Source organism: Sphaerodactylus townsendi, linkage group LG09 (assembly GCF_021028975.2).
Source record: "Sphaerodactylus townsendi isolate TG3544 linkage group LG09, MPM_Stown_v2.3, whole genome shotgun sequence".
Taxonomy (NCBI): domain Eukaryota; kingdom Metazoa; phylum Chordata; class Lepidosauria; order Squamata; family Sphaerodactylidae; genus Sphaerodactylus; species Sphaerodactylus townsendi.
In genome coordinates this window covers 83,708,183-83,727,471 of record NC_059433.1, presented here as the reverse complement: position 1 = coordinate 83,727,471, position 19,289 = coordinate 83,708,183, and the positions used below count along the sequence as shown (strand labels likewise).

General features: G+C 41.9%; 1 protein-coding gene across 2 annotated transcripts in view; it reads left to right on the top strand.

Annotated features, from left to right (window-relative positions):
* The first annotated feature begins 1,000 nt into the window (after positions 1-1,000).
* OXR1 (oxidation resistance 1) overlaps positions 1,001-19,289 on the top strand; it is a 314,279-nt gene continuing 295,990 nt past the window's right edge. For both annotated transcript variants that reach the window (XM_048507665.1, XM_048507664.1), the window contains exon 1: positions 1,001-1,132. The gene's annotated coding sequence lies outside the window, so the exon portion shown is untranslated. The remainder of the gene's footprint in view (positions 1,133-19,289) is intronic.

The window sequence follows — 19,289 nt, the reverse complement described above, 5'->3', positions numbered from 1 at the left end:
GATGGACAGCTTCGTGTGTTTCCACATGTTTCTGGAGGTCAGTCTATCAGTGGTTATCAGCCATTTGGAGCCTCTATGATTAGCTGCTTGTGGGCCTCCTTTGGGTTATTCAGTGGACCGCTATGCGAATGGGATACTGGACTAGAGGAACCATTGGTCTAATTCAGCAGCGTCCCTGAGATTTTATGAGACTTGTCTCATTCAGTGTAAATGAAATCACCACAGCCCCCAGGACAAGTACACACCTATAAGTTGCACATAAGAAGACCACGGGACCTTGGGTAGTAGCTGTGTGGCGATCATATTTCCCCATAGTCAAAATATCGCCGTAGTGCTGAGAAGATGCTGTGGCTCAAGGAAGAACATCTGGCTCCCATGTAGCAACTGAGAAATATCCATATACCTCTAATACCCCAACCGTCATCCTCAGCAAAGGGTGTTTTCACAAAAGAGCATCATGTCTGGGGAGCACAGTTAACAGAGTCTTTCCTGTTAGGTCATAAGGGAAGGGATAAGAGGGCTGCAGCTGAACTTTTGATATGCCAGCTGGTGATGCTTTATGGCTGGGCATGCTGTGGACATTACTGGAACCTTTGCATTTTATAACTCACGCAGCTTTGGAGCCGCATTGCTTTAAATAATCTCCCTTTTTTATGATAGACACAATATGCGTTTAACCACGCAGAGGACACACCGGCTGCTTCATGGGGATAGGAGTGCGCATTTAACGAGGAGGGAGACCGCGCTCGCCCCATGGATGTTGGAGCTCTCCAGACTGGCTCCTGCTCCTTTAAGCTCCAGCTGTTCCTTCCCCCGCCCACCTGCCTATTTTTAGCTCGCTTTGCGAATGGTAGCATCCACTGGTCTCCTTCCCTGCTCGCTCCCCTTCTGTCCTCCTGTGTCGATGGTTCTTTCCACAGCCAGAAGGTCAGCCGACTGAGCATGCCCGAATGGGGCTCAGCCGCTCTCGAGGGCGGGGCGCGCGCCGGCTAATCCCATTCACGGGGAGGAGGAGTGGGGGCGCGCGCTCCGACTGGCTGCCGGGGCAGGAGCGAGGAAGCGCTCGGCCCCGCGCTCTGCAGGCTCCACTGAAGCGAGGCGAAAGCGCAGCCGGCTCTTTCCCTGCGTGCAAGTAAGTTTCCCGGGCGGCTTCAGGGGTCCCTCCAGCCTCGGCGTCCTGCAGCCGCTGCGGAAGCTCCTGCCTGCGGTGTGGCAGAGGGCGGCAGGGAGCTGTCCAATCCGCCCGGCAGGCAGTGCCTGGCATCGGCCGCCCTGCTGCCCTGGCGGAGTTTGGCTGGCTCTGTGCTCCTGGCGCGGGGGCTATTGCTGGACGCAGGGCTGGGGGGACCGGGGGGGGGGGGACTTTTGCATGCATGTATTATTTTTGCCCGAAAAGGGAGAATTTGTTGCAGGAAGGGACGGGAGGGTGACTGAAGATACTTTTAGCCTACGGGGAAGGACCGAGGGACGGATGGGGGAAGACGGGCGACGAACTGGTGGTGGTTGGAACTTCGGGACCGGAGGGATCAGCTCGCTTGATCCTGGGGGAGGGCAGTCATTGAATCAAGCGGGAGGCAGAGCAGGCAGAGCGCAGGTGAGGAGGAATGGAAGAAACTTAGGAAGAGTCCGGGGGCACCGGCGGCCGGGCAGCTGCTGGACTGAACCGACTCTGGGTCCTTCCTTGCTGTGGCCTTTGCGATTAGAAATTCAGGCATTCATTTTTAAACGCCTCCGGGGTTTTGGGCACTGAGAGGAAAGCTGTTGGCAATTTGTGCCCAGCCAAGGAAAGCAGGTCTTGGAGAGCTGGTGCTGGTACAGACGCTGCAATGCACAAGCTCCAAGCAGCCCTGCTCCCCTTAGTTGTGGCGCTCGGAGACCCGGAGAGGGTGCGTTGGCGGAAGAAGCGAGGCTGGGTGCCCTTCCTGCAGGGGGAAGCATGGGGTCCCGGGGCGATCGCACCCTAGCGCCTTGCTCTGCGCCTCAGGGGGTGCAATGGGGCTGAGGAGTTGGGCTTCAGCTGCGGAACTGGTGTGCTCGAGGAAGCATTCCCGCTGTGCCCAACGTGTATGCAAATCTTGGTGCTAGCTCCTTAAGCTGCAAAGCCTGTGTTTTCTGGAAAGCCCCTTGCAGGCATTAGGAGCAGCATGTGTTCCACAGTCATGCATTCCCTCCACCCCCGCCCCCCCCCCCCGTTTCATTGCCTCGTTGGGAAACCTTAGATTTTCTGAATGAAAGAGACAGTGGGCAGGTGCAGTCCCCCCCCTCCTCCCATTCCACCCTCCAGTATTCCTCTAATGGTGCCATTTAGAAACCAGCCCAATTCCCTTTGGAAGAAATTAGTGCACCCCAGCTGCCTGCAAGCTTTTTCTTTTCTTTTTTTGCATCCTCATCTGTTTGCTATCTTAAGTAGTCCCCTGGTTCATTTCCTCTTCCCCAGAGTGAGGCCGCTTTGCTGATGAGCTGATCAGGCTCTGCTGCCGGAGAGGCACTCTGGCACAGGACTTGTCCTTCCTCAGTTGAGCAACCTCTTGAAATATGCATATCTGGTGAGAAGACTGCATCGGGGTGCTATTGTGCCATGGCTGTCATTACTGAAGGTGGACTTGTGCGTCATCCGAGCACTAAATGCTTCAGCAGAAGTAAACTCTGGAAAGAGCCAGGCATGATGTCACTGGCGCCCGAGTCGAAACACCTCCTTGAATTCAAATGGAGTTACAGAAATATATGTAAAAATTCTCGAAGGGTGGTGGTGAAATAATGCAAAGTTACCCAGAGTGCATTCCAGTTTTTTTTTAAATTCTCAGATGAGAATCAAGGACTATGTCCTTCTTTGACTGAGTATTCACAGTGGGTGAAATATTCCTGCCTCTTTAGGATTAGCTTTTAACTGAATTACTTTGATACACTCTTATCGAGGACTGTTTCTTTTTAGTTGGCATTGTTGTTGTGTTTCTGTTGTCTAGATTTTAGGGAAGGCATTCTATAAATGCATGAATAAATAAATAAAGCTGTTCACTTTGTTTACCAGTGTAACTAATCCACGCTGTTTCAGTTTACTCTAGGTAATAAGTGAGCATAATCAATAGACAAGTGGTGAATAGTTAACTGTTGTTTAATTTTAGCCACAGTATCATGTTAATAAAGTGAGAGGCCATCAAGCTCTTGTAAATAAATAGTTTCACTTTAAATCTCATATCTACGGTTGATCTAAATGGACCTGGCATTTTTGCTGTGCCACAGTTACTTGACATGGTAATGATGACAGTCTTTTATAAATGAGTTTGTCTTACTGTGATTAAAAAGGCATACTTGGTTTGAAATGAGGCACTCTTTCCCTTTAGAATGTTTATTATTTGCAATGTTTAAGGGGACAATCCCATTAAAATGTAATCTATCAGCACAAATGTACTTTGTGTAGAATGATTGGGATATTTAGGATGGTTGGAGTACTCTGAGTCAGATCTGAGAGCAAATGCCCCTTTGGCCGTTACTCATAATGAAAATGTTCCATTGGGCTCTACTTGGTGGTTATATGTGATAACAGCTGCTTTTGAAGGGCTCTTGGTCCTGAAATTAGATCTGTATGCATTGTTTTGGGTTTTTTAAGGAAATGTGTGGGGTTGCACCAAGAACTAGACCCCTAACTAGGGTTGAAGGTGGTACTCATGCGGGAGCTGTCTCCATTTTCAGGAATTCCTACTGAGTTCTATGGAACGAAAAGGGTACCTGCTGGATCAGGTGAGAGAAGACAAAATCTAACATACCATGATGAGCAGAGAGTAGATTTAGTCCCAGTCCAAGTGGTATCCCTAAATGTGCCCCTTGACTCTCTCTGACATAAATGACTAACAGCCATTTAATTATATGGGAAAAATGCTTCACTTGGTGACAATATTGCTGTCTGGACAAAATTTTCCCAACCCTGTTGGGGTAGTAGACTTACTTTGATTGACAAGGGACCTTACGAACCTGGGCTGTGTTGTTCCTGTCTGTCTTTTGAACCCCAATGTCCCTAGAATGTATAGGGCTTGCAGATTACAGTACTAATTTTGATGGACATTGTGCTGGAGATAAAAAAAAAGAGTATGGAATGTAGCCATGGCCTCCTGAGCTGTCTCAGTGAGAAACCAACTGGGAATTGTATGCAACCATATCTGAGCTGCTCAGGTTTATAAGTCAAATAAATCAGTGTTTGCCATAGTGAAATCTTATATGCTTTACGAACGGTACGGTTTTGAAAACTCCAACTGTATCTACAACTATACTTAATTTCACAGGGAGAGTTGAGGAGTGCTAATTTAGCAATATGAATTATGCCCTCCAGCCCCCTTTTAATTGAATATATTTAAACATTTTTATGTTCTTGTGCAAGATAAATAATTTTGCCATATGTGAGGTTTAGACAACATTGTGACAGAAAGAAAAGTAAGCATTGTTCCAGATGAAAATAAAATAAAAAGAATGAGTGGTATGGCCTTTTTCAATGAGTAGAGGATTATTTATTAAAAAAAATATTTATCAGCCTTTCTTCCTTGCCAAGCTCAAAGCAGTTTACAAATATAGATTAAAAACACATCAAATAAATATGTTAAAATTTAAAGTCCTTATTTAGGACTGCTACTAAACTTAACCAAATGCGGTCTTAAGTAAAACTGTTTTCATCTGCCTCCTCACAACACTTGCATGCTCCGCATCCATAAGTGGAATACTATCAGAAATATCAATCATTTAACAAGATCTTTATAAAAGGGCAGTAGCAGGATGCAGACAGTGTGGAATACAAAGGAAACTTCTCTCTCCTTTAATGAAAGAGAAGTATAGATGCGGCTGTTTGTTTTTAATTTTTTTTCTTACTTCAATGACTTTTCTGTTTAAAGAGATTAGCAACATTCACTTAGTGGCTCAGAAAGTCACATTTATTTATTTAATTTGGTTACTTCATTTATACCTCACCTTTATCCCCAATGAGGACCCAAAGTTGCTTACGTCATTTTTCTCTATTTTATCCTTACAGTACCCTTGTGCATTAGGTTAGGCTGAGACTGTGACTGATCCAAGGTAACCCAGCAAGCTTCCATGGCAGAGTGGGGGTCTCCCCTGTCCGCGTGTGACACTCTTGACCCACTAGGAGCAGCAGTGGCGTAGGAGGTTAAGAGCTCGTGTATCTAATCTAGAGGAACCGGGTTTGATTCCCTGCTCTGCCGCCTGAGCTGTGGAGGCTTATCTGGGGAATTCAGGTTAGCCTGTACACTCCCACACATGCCAGCTGAGTGACCTTGGGCTAGTCACAGCTTCTCGGAGCTCTCTCAGCCCCACTCACAGAGTGTTTGTTGTGAGGGGGGAAGGGCAAGGAGATTGTAAGCCCCTTTGAGTCTCCTACAGGAGAGAAAGGGGGGGATATAAATCCAAACTCTTCTTCCTCTTCTTCTACATGACAGTGGCTCTCTGGCATTCTACCTGTGGCTCTTCTAAACACTATTTCACATAGCTGCAACTTGGCTATTATCCACAATGCTGCAACTTGGCTATTATCCACTTGTCCACAATGCTGCGACTTGTCCACAATGCTGCAACTTGTCCACAATGCTGCAACTTGGCTATTATCCACTTGTCCACAATGCTGCAACTTGGCTATTATCAGGAACTGTACAGATTATGCATACTTATTCTCATTCTGCAGTTGCTGTATTGGCTGCCCATCAATTAACTGAATTTGGCTATCACATACAAAGCCTGTCATGGTCTTGGTCCCTTATAACATGGGATCACCTCTTCCCCTGTGCTCTGCCACAAAAGAAGTGCTCATTTGATGGGGGACTTTTGCGGGTGGCAACATTCGCATGGGAAAAATCAACAATTTGTATTGCCCATTGTGGTCCCCGCCTTATGGAATGGCCGGCCTAATGGTGTCAGGAAGGCTCACAACCTCCTGGCTTTCCATTATGCAAAATTGGACTATACAAAATTGAATTATTGAAGAAGGCTTTTCTGTACAGGTGATAGGTTGCAATGTATCAAAATGGTTTAAAAAGATACCTGGGTAAAGGGTATGGGACTTTGATCCATACTAGTTGGTATAGTATGTACTGCCTGTTACTGTAGGTAGGGTCCTACTGTATAATATTTGCATTGTTTAATGTGTTTAATCTGGAAACAATCAGAACAGGGAAACAGAACTGAAGCAAAGCATACGTATTAATATGATATTAATACGTATGCTTTGATTCAGTTCTGTTTCCCATTTCTGATTGTTTCCAGATTGCTGCAATCCAGATAATATTACACTGTTTACCGGATGTCCTATCCTGTTGATATATTGATTTATTTTATGTAATTCACCTTGAGTCTCAGTGAGAAAGCCTGACTCTAATGTAAATGAAATATGGATTATGGGAGAGAAATTCTGTAAATTATAGAAGATATGTGGTATGTTGACTTTTAAGAGTTAACCGACTGATAACGGTTCTCCCAATTCCTCTTTAAATTAGGTAGCTGGTTACGTTGCCTTGTGAAATTTGAGCGCTTCCATAAATCTTAATGAATAAAAATAGCTTCTAGATATTATGATATGGTGTCTCGATGGTTTTTAAGTCTGCCTGCATTAAAAACAATAAACATGTCTCTTGTCACAATAGATTTTACAGGAGAATCTATAGCTACTGCACTAATATAACCCTTTATCCTAATAATATTTTGGCAAGCCCAAAAATCAGATTATGGATTCACTGCATATTTTGGAATAGCCAACGTGCCAATTACCTGTGGAAGACCCAGTACAAGAGCTGTCTTGCTCATGCATAAATTTCCTCCCACTCAGTCTGTCAAACCTGACTCTGAATTTTCTGCTTCTATGAATTCCATGTTTAAAGGGAAGATTGACACTTTCATTTGGTTTAAAACATTCTTTTAAGTTATTTTATAAAAGAATCTTCTTTTTTTAAAAAGAAAAATCTGTATTGCTTTAGGGTGTATTACTAGCCTGTAGTTACGTAGAGAGGTTCTATAGAGGTTCCTGATTTCTTGAGCTAGATTAAAGGTGAACTATGGATGATGACGATGAAACCGAACATATTTATTTTATGAAATTATGCTGTCAGGGGCAATGAAAAGATAACTATATTGAGGCGTTGTGTGGCTTCCAAGCTGTATGGTCATGTTCTAGTAGCATTTTCTCCTGATGTTTCACTTGCATCTGTGGCTGGCATCTTCAGAGGATCTTCAGAGGATGCCAGCCACAGATGCAGGTGAAACATCAGGAGAAAATGCTACTAGAACATGACCATACAGCCCAGAAACCAGACAACACCCCAGTGATCCCGGCTGTGAAAGCCTTTGACAATACATTGAACTAGTTATATTATTATATACTGATATTTCCAAAAAGGAATGGAGTTCTGACAGCTGTAATCCATAAGAACATAAGAAGGCCCTTAGTGAATCAGGTGAGTGGACCATATAGTCCAGCACTATATGACACAAGGTGGCCATCCACTTGCCCTTGAAGTCCAACAGAGTATGGAGGCCTGAGGCCTTCCTCTCAGGAAGCCTTATTGAATTGGTATTCAATGGTTTTCTGCTTCTGCATATGGAGATTACTTTTAGTTACCACGAGTAGCCTGAGTTGTAAAGTTGCTAAAACCTGCAGATGCTTTCAGTACTTTGAGTGGGGGTCAATCTGTCAAATTAATCTACTTATAACCTCAGAAAGTATGCTTCCTTCTTTGCTTAACCCCCTTCTATGTTTCAAGTTCCTTGTCTTTCCTTTCAGCTATGCAGTGGCATAGTGGCTAAGAGCAGTGGCTAAGAGCAGGAGCATTCTGATCTGGAGGAACCAGGTTTGATTCCCAGCTCTGCCGCTTGAGTTGTGGAGGCTTATCTGGGGAATTCAGATTAGCCTGTGCACTCCCAGACATGCCAGCTGGGTGACCTTGGGCTAGTCACAGCTTTTCGGAGCTCTCTCCGCCCCACCCACCTCACAGGGTGTTTGTTATGAGGGGGGAAGGGCAAGGAGATTGTAAGCCCCTTTGAGTCTCCTACAGGAGAGAAAGGGGGGAAATAAATCCAAACTGTTGTTGTTCTTCTGCTTCTGCTGCTTCTGCTTCTTCTGCTTCTGCTGCTTCTGCTGCTGCTGCTGCTTCTTCTGGTTGTTGTTGTTTGGTGCTTATATACAATGCTTATACACAATGCTTTTCCTCCAACATGGGCAGTCCCATCAATGGGCCACAGCGCCATGACTGTGCCTGGCCGCCTCCTCCAAAGTGACTTCCCAGCGGCGTGGGGAAGGCAAAAAGCCTTCTCATCTCTGAGAAGCTTCACTGCACTTGTGCCAGCCAAAATACTGGCCTAAGTGCAGGCTGCGGCATGCCGGTGCAATGCCGGCTGGGAGGGAGCTGACTAACATTGGCTCATTTCCCAGCCCACCTCTGCTACTGTGGCAGTGGTGGTGCAGGGATGCTGTTGCAGCATCCTGTGCTGCATCCCACCACTGGGGGAGGGTGGCGGTGGCTGCATGGCAGCAATTTTGCCCTTCCCTGGAGTCCCAACCTGAAAAATGGTCCATAAAGGTACCACGATGGATAGTATCAGTAGTCACAGAGAAATCCTGTATAATGTATACTTGCTCCTAATTGAGGAGCTAAATGTAAATAACCTAGGCCCCTTCCACACACGCAAAATAATGCGTTTTCAAACCACTTTCACAACTGTTTGCAAGTGGATTTTGTCATTCCGCACAGCTTGAAAGAGCACTGAAAGCAGTTTGAAAGTGCATTATTGTGCATGTGTGGAATGAGCCCTAGACAAGTAATTTGTACATTATTTGTTGCAGCAAAAATGAACAAGAGCCTTATGACATCGTAAAGACTAACAGCTTAAAAAATTCTAGCACAAGTCTGTGAGATGCCAGAATTATTATCGGAGACATGTTTGTCTTTAAGGTGTCATAAGATTCCAGGTTTGTTAATCCAGTCAGTAGTGGGATACATTTATAACATGGTAAATTTATATTTTTGTTCATGGTGTCTGTTATGTTGATACTTGGAAAATAGCTGCAAGTCGCTAGATGGTCGTTGTTCTTCAGCAAATACTTGATAAGTACTTCGCTGTCAGTTCCTGTCCATCAAAAATCAGATCTTTTACTGGGCAGCTCAGAATAGGCTGCCTGAAGCTATGCAACATGCCTCATCTTTGTCCTCCTTTAGGGAGGCTTGAAATACATTTGTTTTTCAAAGCAAATTTAGTTAATATTGAAAGGTAGTTCGTATTCTTTTGTGTAATTCTGGTGGTTCTGTTTCTGAGAGCAATGCAACTTCTGCGGGTATTTAGTTCTGGGGGTATTTGTGGCCTGTCTTGAATTGCTTTTATTATATTACTGCTTTCCTGTGTGCATTTCTGAAATTGCTTTTCTGGCTTTTTCCTTATTTTTTGTCAGCTGTCTTGAAGATGAGATTCAAGAAAGTAGCCTTTCTTGTGGCTTGTTAGAGGCCTCGCTCTCACTGTGACGTCCCTGACCTGCGCTACCTCAAACTACCGGAGGGGCTCACATCACGAAATTTCCTCTAAAAAACCAACTGTAAAATATAATCACCATTACTTAATTATATAGCTTATAAACAAAATTAGCCTTTTCCCACACTATATTTCTTCCTGATGAATGAACAGCTCCTTTTGAGCTTCTATACATACACAAGGGCTTCCTGCTGCCAACATCTCTAGTAATGGCTTTCCAATAAAAGCTATTTTAGTTCTTGGTCTGGTGAAATTATCTGATTTAATTTTTATCTCTGTTGGTTCTTTGCTAAGCTTTTTGCACTGCAGCTAAAAGGCAAAACTATATATAAAATGAAGAACTTTGCAGAAATAAACAGCCAGGGTGAAACTGTGTAAGTCTGCTGATGTAGTTAATAGTTACCCGAAGAAGCAAATCGTAAAGTAGAATTAAGTGACTGAAGAGAAGGGAGCTGGATCGCTAAGTCTCACTCAGCTCTGCTCCTTACTACAGCCTCTGCCTCTCATGATTTTTATCTATATTGGACTCCTGGTCGGCAACATAACCTTGCTGGGAGTCAAAGGGGGTCATTGTTTCCTTTTTCATCAGTGGAAAAGCTGGTTGGATCCACCACAGGATGTTTTAGAATACAAAACAAAATGACCCCCTGTCCTGTCCCCCCAAAATGCTTCATTGAATCCAGGACAAATTCATTCCCACCATGGAACAAATGAAGATATAAAGTTGAAATGGCATAGATAAATTTATTTGTGCTATTATCTAGTCCAGGGGTAGGGAACCTGCGGCTCTCCAGATGTTCAGGAACTACAATTCCCATCAGCCCCTGCCAGCATGGCCAATTGGCCATGCTGACTGGGGCTGATGGGAATTGTAGTTCCTGAACATCTGGAGAGCCGCAGGTTCCCTACCCCTGATCTAGTCTGTTTTGTTCACTGAGGCTAGCCTACATAATGCAAATCAATGCAATCAGTAGGGTGAGACAGAATCATTGAGTTGGAAGGGGTCATCTAGTCTAATCCCCTGCTTGATGCAGGATCAATCTAAAGCACCCCTGACAAGTGAGCACCCAACAACCGCTTCAAGACGACCAGTGAGGGGCAACTCAGCACCTCCCAAGGCAGCTGATTCCACTGCAGAACTAGTCTCACTTTTTTCCTTCTAACATCTAGATTTTTTTCCTCTAATATCCAGCCAGTACCTTTCCCCCTGTAATTTGAACCCTTTATTGCATGTTCTATCCTTTGCTGCCAAGAGGAACAGCTTCTTGCCCTCCTCTAAGTGACAGCCTGTCAAATACATTAAGAGAGCAATCCTGTCCCCCTTCAACTTCCTTTTCTCCAGACTGAACATTCTCAATTCTTTCAGCCTTTCCTCATAAGACTTGGTCTGCAGGCCCCTGATCATTTTTGTCGCTCTCCTCTGCAACTGCTTCATTCTGACCACATCCTTTTTGAACTGTGGCTGAACTGCACACAGTATTCCAGTTGCAATCTGACCAATGCTGTGTGTAACAGGACTATGACATTGTTTGCAATTTGAAAATTATGTCCCTGTTACACCCCAAGATCACATTCACCTTTTTTTTTGCTTCTGCTCATACTTAACTTATGGTCCATCCACATCCCAAGCTCTTGTTCATGCACACTGCTGCCCAGAAATGTATCCACAATCACATTCAACTAGCCTGAGCAGAAGTAAGCTATTTTCTTTCTGCTGGCTTTCACTCTTGAATTAATGGAACTACTAGCTTAGGTTTTGTTCATATCCTATTGGGTTGGCCTTTTTGCATTGGCAGCCTCAAAAATTCAATCTAAGACTCTGTGGAAGGAAATAATATGATTGAAATTTGCATAAGATATGGCCGATTTTAGCTCAGATACATTGGAAGGGTGAATTGGCAGGGTCTGAGGGTCTATATATTTTATTTTTAGTTGGTGAAACTTTTATTGTATGTTATGTTAATTTATATGATTTAATATTGTAATGGCCTATGGCTCCACAATAAAGCCTTACTGTACTGTAGCTTAAGTTTTGCACTCAGCTTAAAGATGTTCTCAAATCTAGACAATGACCTCAACAAAATAAAATATTATTTTAATGTAATATCTTTTTATCCCATTCTCCTCCAAAGAGCTCAAGATAGCATACTTCTGTGCCACTGAGAAAAACACATCTTGCTGTGACATGTTTTGAAGATGCCACCTATAGATGCAGGTGAAAAATTGGTAGCAGAAACTATCAGACCATGGCATCACAGCCTGGAAAACCCGCAACAGCCAGCTGATTCTGCCTGTTAAAGCCTTCCATAATGCATTGTAGCATACATTGTTTTTTGATGACTGTTCGAAAATTCCCACTGGTCAACATGGCCTGTACTAACAGGGACTTTGGTATGGGTCAGGGGTAGGGAACCTTTAACACTCAAAGAGCCATTTGGACCCATTTTCCACAGGAAAAGAAAACACTTGGAGCCGCAAATAATTTTTGACATTTAAAATAAAGATAACACTTTATATAGGGTTTTTTTTACCTTTTACTCTGCTCATTCTGAGAAGCGCATGGATGCGCCCGCCCCTCTCCAACGGGGTGGGCGAGAGGGGAAGCCCACGGCACGGCCCAGCCGACCGTGGGCAATTGGTGCACCCGTCCTGTTGCCTGCAGGGCGGGCAAGGATGGGGCCGGTGGCTCGGCTTGTGGAGCCACAGTGCAAGGGCAGAAGAGCCGCATGCGGCTCTCGAGCCGCAGGTTCCCTACCCCTGGGCTAAAGAGACCACTGTTAATAGTAGCAGTTCAGGTTTAGTTCAAAGGGAAAGATAGAGAACAGGTGAGATAAGGTTAAATATACAGAAAGGAACAAAGAGCTGTAAGATTCTACCTTTTCCCCATAATTGGCTTTGCAGTGAAAATACTCAGAAAATTAATTTATAGTTTAACCATTTTCTAAGTAGTAGCTGTTAGAAATATGGTCCACATGATGATTCTGTTACAGGCCCAGAAACACTCTTGAGTATTTTAAAATAACAAAGACATATCAGCAGGACTGTTTAGTTGACTTAGTATTATTTGAAGTCTGTAATCAATCAGGCAGTTATATTCCCATTGTAACAATCCTGTCATTCAGACACTTAAAAGAAAGAAAATAGCCAGCTGTCCTATCTCTTAAGTACTGACTTGTAAAGCTTTAAAACAGGCATTATACTAGTATTTAACAGGAAAGAACTGAATTAGTCTCTGTAGTGTTTTCACATTATACTCAAGATAGCTTATGGTAACATTGTGTTGTCAAATGCAAATTTCTTCATTTCTCTAATTACATTATTTATGATCTGCCTTTCTCACTGGGACTCAAGGTGAGAGTGGCTGAATTTAGTGAAATTAATAATTTGAGTTTTATAACAAGGAGAGCATGCTAAGAATGATTCAATACACACATTGTTTTCTTAACTGTTTAATCTTTATCATAAGCATCCTGTGAAGTGTAGCCATTGCACAGATTGTGGAAACTTTAGAGGAATAAAGGTACGACTGAAAGCAAGAAAACAGACTGCAGAGCATTTTTGGATGCACAAGGTGTGGCCTGCAGTTTTTCAATACAAGTAAAATGGAATTTGGCTCCAACATAGACTGAAATCCTTTCGGCTGATCGTTTCTCCTGAATCATAGTTTTGAGTGGTTAGATCTTTCAGAGAAGCATACATGGTTATGAAGATTTCATAGTCAACAGTACTTCTTCAGATTCATCCAATATGTTGACCTGGTCCTCATGGACAGTAAGAGTTTGGGTGTTATGTACCATCAAGTCATTTCCAACTCATGGTAATCCTATGACATAAGGATCTCCCAACATGCTGTCATTAACATCCATACTCGGGATCGGACACCATAAATATAAATAAACAATGTATTTTCAATTCAATTTTATGTAGATGCTGCTATGGAAATTTAAGGGTGTTAATGTTTATATTTGTATTTATTGCTTTATCAGCCTTGTTTATGGGCCCTGTACACCACTCAGAGCCCTCTGGGGGTTGAGCGGTTAATGAAGTATAATAAATAATAATAATAATAAATAATACTCAGATCCATACTCAAATTAAACGTACTCAAATTTAAACGTTTGAACATTTTTCTGTTCTAACAGTGAGTAATAGAAAATTATGAATTCTAAATACGAATGAAATGTTTCCAATCAGTTCTTTCTCATCTGTATAGCATCTTAGAATTCCACCTCTGGTTATTCCATCTATAACCAAAATAACAAATAGCAAGATCTTTAATGGCATTTTAAATACAATGTGGATGTGCTATAGATATATACAGCTCTTAAATTCAAGACTCATATCTGTACTTTGAAGGATACCTAATCCATGAACAAAGCATGAAGGGTTTTAGTTGCTTTTCAGCCATTGTAAACCTTCTTTTGTCTTTCTGACCTGACTTGTGGTTCACCTTTTCACCTCCCTCTCAAACCACTGTGACACATATACCGACAGACTGGGTAAAAAGCGGCTTATTGCCCTAACGTATTAGAAGGAAAAGGAGGTTAGAAGTAGGTGGGGCACAAACTGCACCTAAGCCTCAGGAGAGCTAAGCTTCCTCTAACCAGATAGCAAAAATTAAGGCACCTGTGCTAAAATAGCTTTTTTCCTTTCAAGTACTGGGTGTATCTGCAATTTTCTTTATAGAAAACTAAAACATTTATTAACTTTTAAAAATTCCATAAATATGTCAAAAGTTGCGTTTTTAAATGCTAAGTTATACAAAATGCATTTTCTATTGCTAAAGCAATAAAAATGTTTAGATTTGATAAGACAGTAAGTATTGCATGTGTTTTAATTTCTCCCCAAATTTCTGTCCCCTCCAAAAAATTATCCAGAAAAATGTTCTTTTTCCATGGTTCAAAATTTCTAGAAACTTTACTTCTCTAATGATGAAGCAGTGAATCAGAAAGGATCAACCCTCATATAGTATCCCATTCACATTCTTTCTTCTGATTTCCAGTTGGATAACATGATAGCTGTTCCTAAGTTATTCATGTTCTGAGCAACCCCAAATTATTTATTTACAACGTATATATTCCACCTTTCTGCACATCAAGGCAGCTAAGCATAATAAAGAGATATCATAAAAGCAATTTAAAAACCAGAACTAACGTGCATGTATGAAAAGAAAGTGGCAAATTAAAATGGAATGCAAGAAGAAGGGATCATTGAGGGAACTCCAGACAAAACAAAAATAAAAAATTGTGCATTAGGTTGCAAAAAGATTAATTATTGGTATGGAAGCATTTTAGTTTAATGCAAAATTATTCTTGTGCATTTGGTAACATAATTTTGGGTTGTGAATCAGATAGTTGATTCATTACATCCGTCTACTCTTAAAGGCAGTTGCTCTCAGAGGTTTCAGGCAGCGGGCTCCCCCCCTGCTTCTCAAGATCCTTTTAACTGGTTCTAAGCGTGACATCTAGTGTGTGTAAACCAGAGGATCCACTGTTGTGTCCCTGGGCATCCACTGAAACCTTTCCTGGTTGCCTCTAAGTTGGCAGATCCAGGTAAGACTTTTCTCCATCAAGGCATCTGACTGGTTGTGCAGATCTTTAAGAAGATTGTTTTGGCAACATCTTCCACTATAGTATAAGGATCTTCGCTGTGTGCCTGAAGCTGCCACAGCCATTCTCTACTTGTTGGTGGAAAGTGCTGTGAAGTTGCAGCCAAGTTATGGCGATGCCATTGGGTTTTCAAGGCAATAGGCAAACATAGGTAGTTTGCCATTGCCTGGTTCCGCATGGCAACCTTGGATTTCCTGGTGGTCTGTCATCCAAATACTAACCAGGGCTGACCCTGCTTGGAGATCTGACAAGATCTGGCTAGCCTTGGCCATTCAGATCAAGACTTCACCACATAATTTTTGAAAAAAAAATAATATACAATTCATACAAACCAAATGTGTGCACATTCATAAAAAAGATTTTTTAAAACCTGTTTTGTTGTCTTCTCCAGTTTGCTTCCCAGTTATTTAGAAGGTCTGAATTACTTTACTTTTCTTTTTTTTGGCACCTTTGCAAATTTTTTTAGAAGTTTCTCTTTTTATACTATGGAGAATAACATTGTTTTGTACAAAGTTGCTAAATACAAATTGGATTCCTTGATAGGAAAGCATATTCTGCTACAGCTCAGATGCCCTTTTTATAATTAATTGATCAGCTTGGTTTATTTTGCCTGACACAGCACATAGAAAGGAGGAAAATACTGAATAGTATTGTCTTAATTGTATGCTGTGTTTAGCTCAACAGATATTGTATTAAGGATTACCTGCTGTGATCCCAACACGAATTCAAATTGTTTACCTGTGCAGCTTGATTATAGCCCATGATTCATTTGTTTTTAAATCCTGTAAATTCAGAAATGAAGTTCTTTTAAGTTGATAATTTAGGTTCAAGTGCATCAATTAAGATTTCCTGTCTTCTCTAATCTTTTCTGTTTCCTAGCATTCACAAATGACACCTATTCAAGGAGTTACTAAACTCTATGTACTCAAAACTGTAATCTTGATCCCATTTGATTTTCATGCATCTCTCTCTCTCTCTCTCTCTTTTGAAGGCACATTTATGGTGCTGTCCAGTTCTGAAAGATGGTAAAAGCAGCATTTATTTTTCCTGATGCTCATATCTGACATTGAACACTGTAGTTCTTAGCTGCCGAAAGAGAGACCATTCACAGTGTATGGAACATTTGGTTTCCATGCAGGGATTAAATTACTTCCTGCTTTAGATTGGAGAGTTGGGACAGTTTTTGCTGTTGTTGCCATTCTCCTCGGAGCATTTTTAAATTTAAAACGTTTTATTGTCTTTCTCTGTGCTCAGTCTTTATCTTGGCATTATAAACCACAGGAGTGGGTTTGCATTTACATGTTTACCTAGTGAGATGGATGCTGTTTTATTTTGTTACTCAAACCAGTTTGAGTTTATTTATCCCCAGTTATACTTAAGGCCAGAGCAACCATTTCCCTTGGCATTTTCAGTACATGAAATCAGTCATGTCATGAAAAAGAACTGGAGCCTAAAAAACTTCCTTTTTTGAAGAAGTGAAAATTTTTTGAAGAAGTGAAAATTTTCCATTGAGAAAATTATCCGTTTGAAACTGGATATTGTATCGAATGAAGCTCCACATTTACTCCTGGGAATAAAATGCTCAGATGCTGCACTCGTGCTGAAATTGTGAAATTTTTTTTACAGAGGGATGTAAGAATACAAGTCGATGTCATGGCTGTAAGCATTTTTTAAAATAAATAAACATTCTGTTTATTCCCATTCATTTTCGCAGTTTTGGAATTCTAATTAATGGTCATATTTTAACCACATCTCTTTGCATTAGAAGATATGGCATACCTCATAGATTAAAAACTGTTGATTAAGTGTTAATTGGAGTGCTGTGTGGTTTCCGGGCTGTATGGCCGTGTTCTAGCAGCATTCTTTCCTGACGTTTCGCCTGCAACTGTGGCTGGCATCTTCAGAGGACCTGAATTCAGATCCTCTGAAGATGCCAGCCACAGATGCAGGCGAAACGTCAGGAGAGAATGCTGCTAGAACATGGCTATACAGCTCGGAAACCACACAGCACTCCAGTGATTCTGGCCTTCGACAATACATTAAGTGTTAATTGCTTGCTTGCCTCTGAGTTGCCCCTTTTCCTTTCAAGCTGTAGCAATTGGTAGAGCTTCTATGATGCCATGGAATGTTTAAACAGCTGATGGGAAAACAGTCAACAATATAATGTATTTTTACTTCTAATTTACTTCTATTTAATACATTGTTTTTAGGAGTAAAAATAACACAGTTTTTTTTAAAAGCAGATTATTTCTGACTTCCTAGAAGATCCCTACAATGGAATGTTTACAAGCAGTGCAGGTTCTACGGGGGAAGTAAAAAAAATGTCAGTTTGGCCAAGAAATTTTTAAAACATCACACAGCATTTGAGCAATGTGGAAGCCATGTGGATATAGCTGTGTAAGAAGCAAGCCCTGGAGCTAGGGAAGCCAAGGGATGAAATAAGAATACAGATCAGACAATGGGATGAGAAAATGGTTAGATAAATTCCCACAGAGTTAATGATCGTAACAGAATAAGGCCAGGAGGGAGAGGGAACTGGTGAAAGGTTATTGGATGCAAAGAAGGATCTGCGGGCCATTGCCTCTTACCCAGGGCTGAACAGGCCCTAGAACAGAGTTGTGGGCCTGTGCGAAGGCACAAAGAACCCCAGGCAAGGATCATTTAAAAATGAAACAAAGCTTTATTGAAACTGATTATGCATCCTAGGCAGGCATCATTCACATGCACACTCATCCCAAAATTCACATAGCCCTGCATCCGGTTGCTCAATAATTTGTCTGGTCATGCAAGAAAGCTCTGATGAAGATGGAGGGTTCACAGGCTGTTCAAGCCAGAGGATGGATGGAAAGGGGAGCTTTGCCTGTTCTGTCTTTGGACCCCTTCTTGGTAGGGTTGGTGACGTCATGGTGCCTCTGGCCCTTCTCTGCTGTTTCTTCACCTCTTTAGTCTTTCCCCCATAACCTTCAAGATGCAGATGTGCCCAGGTCTTTCTAGGCACCTTGATGACTTCTGTGTTGCTCTTTTGCTAGGCTCATCCCTGGCTACATCCGTCTGTCAGGATTGCTACCTTCCATTACCTCAGAATGCAGAAGGAGGTGCGGAAGAGAGTGACTTCCCAGCCATGCTTTGAATACAAAGTTTACTTATAAGTTATGAATGTTAACTAACCTCAGAGCCAACCGTTTTTTCTAAACTAAAACCTCAGTATTCAGGTTAAATTGCCATGTTGGCACTTTGCGATAGGGTTTTGGGTTGCAATTTGGGCACTCGGTCTCGAAAAGGTTCACCATCACTGCCCTAAGATATTAATTCCTTTCAGAACCCTTTTCTGCCCAACTTTGCACAAAACTTTGAATCTTATTCAATGTATCAAATTGGTCCATAGTTTTATCTTGCTCTCTAAAGACATCCTAAAGACATTAGTGCCTGAGCTAACTTATTGTGGGGTATATAGTGTGAACCTCTGCCATCTCAACATCTATCCCAGCCCATCAGTTAAGGACTAGTAACATACACATGGTTACCCCCCCCCCATTAATGTCACTCTAATGATTCCTTATTAACTGGTTCTTCAGAAACAAACTGCTAGAGCTCCGTTACCAAAGACCAATGACCCAGATACATTCGTCTTTAAGTACTGTATCTACTATCTTTGTTCAGATGCTGTTTCCCCCTACTTCACGTACAAGGATCACTGCTAAGAAGGGCTATAAGATAAGCCTCTATTGGCTAAAAAAAGAAGCTTGCTACTAAGCTTTTGGGATAAGACATCTCCCCCTCTGCTGTGATTTTATACCTTGAACGGGAGGCTATTTTTCACAGTGAATGTCAAAATAAAAGGCCATAGTCCAGACAGAACATTAAATGTGGGGCTGAAAATAAACTCATGCATTTACATAAATCTGATTTTTGATATTGTAAATGTAGGCCTAATAACCCTAAAGCAGAATACAGCATGGAATTTTTTAAAAAGTTAAATCAATAACATGTGAACAGCAACATAAGCCCTAAACATGAGATAAATATGAACTCGAAGAAAAAATGCTAGGACAAATGGTCCTTGTACAGGGTTTGTGCATATGACACTTTCTAATTTTTCCTTCGCAAGAGAGGAAGCTGTAAACTCAATTAAGAAATGTTTGTTTAGATACCATCACAACAGTACACCCTATA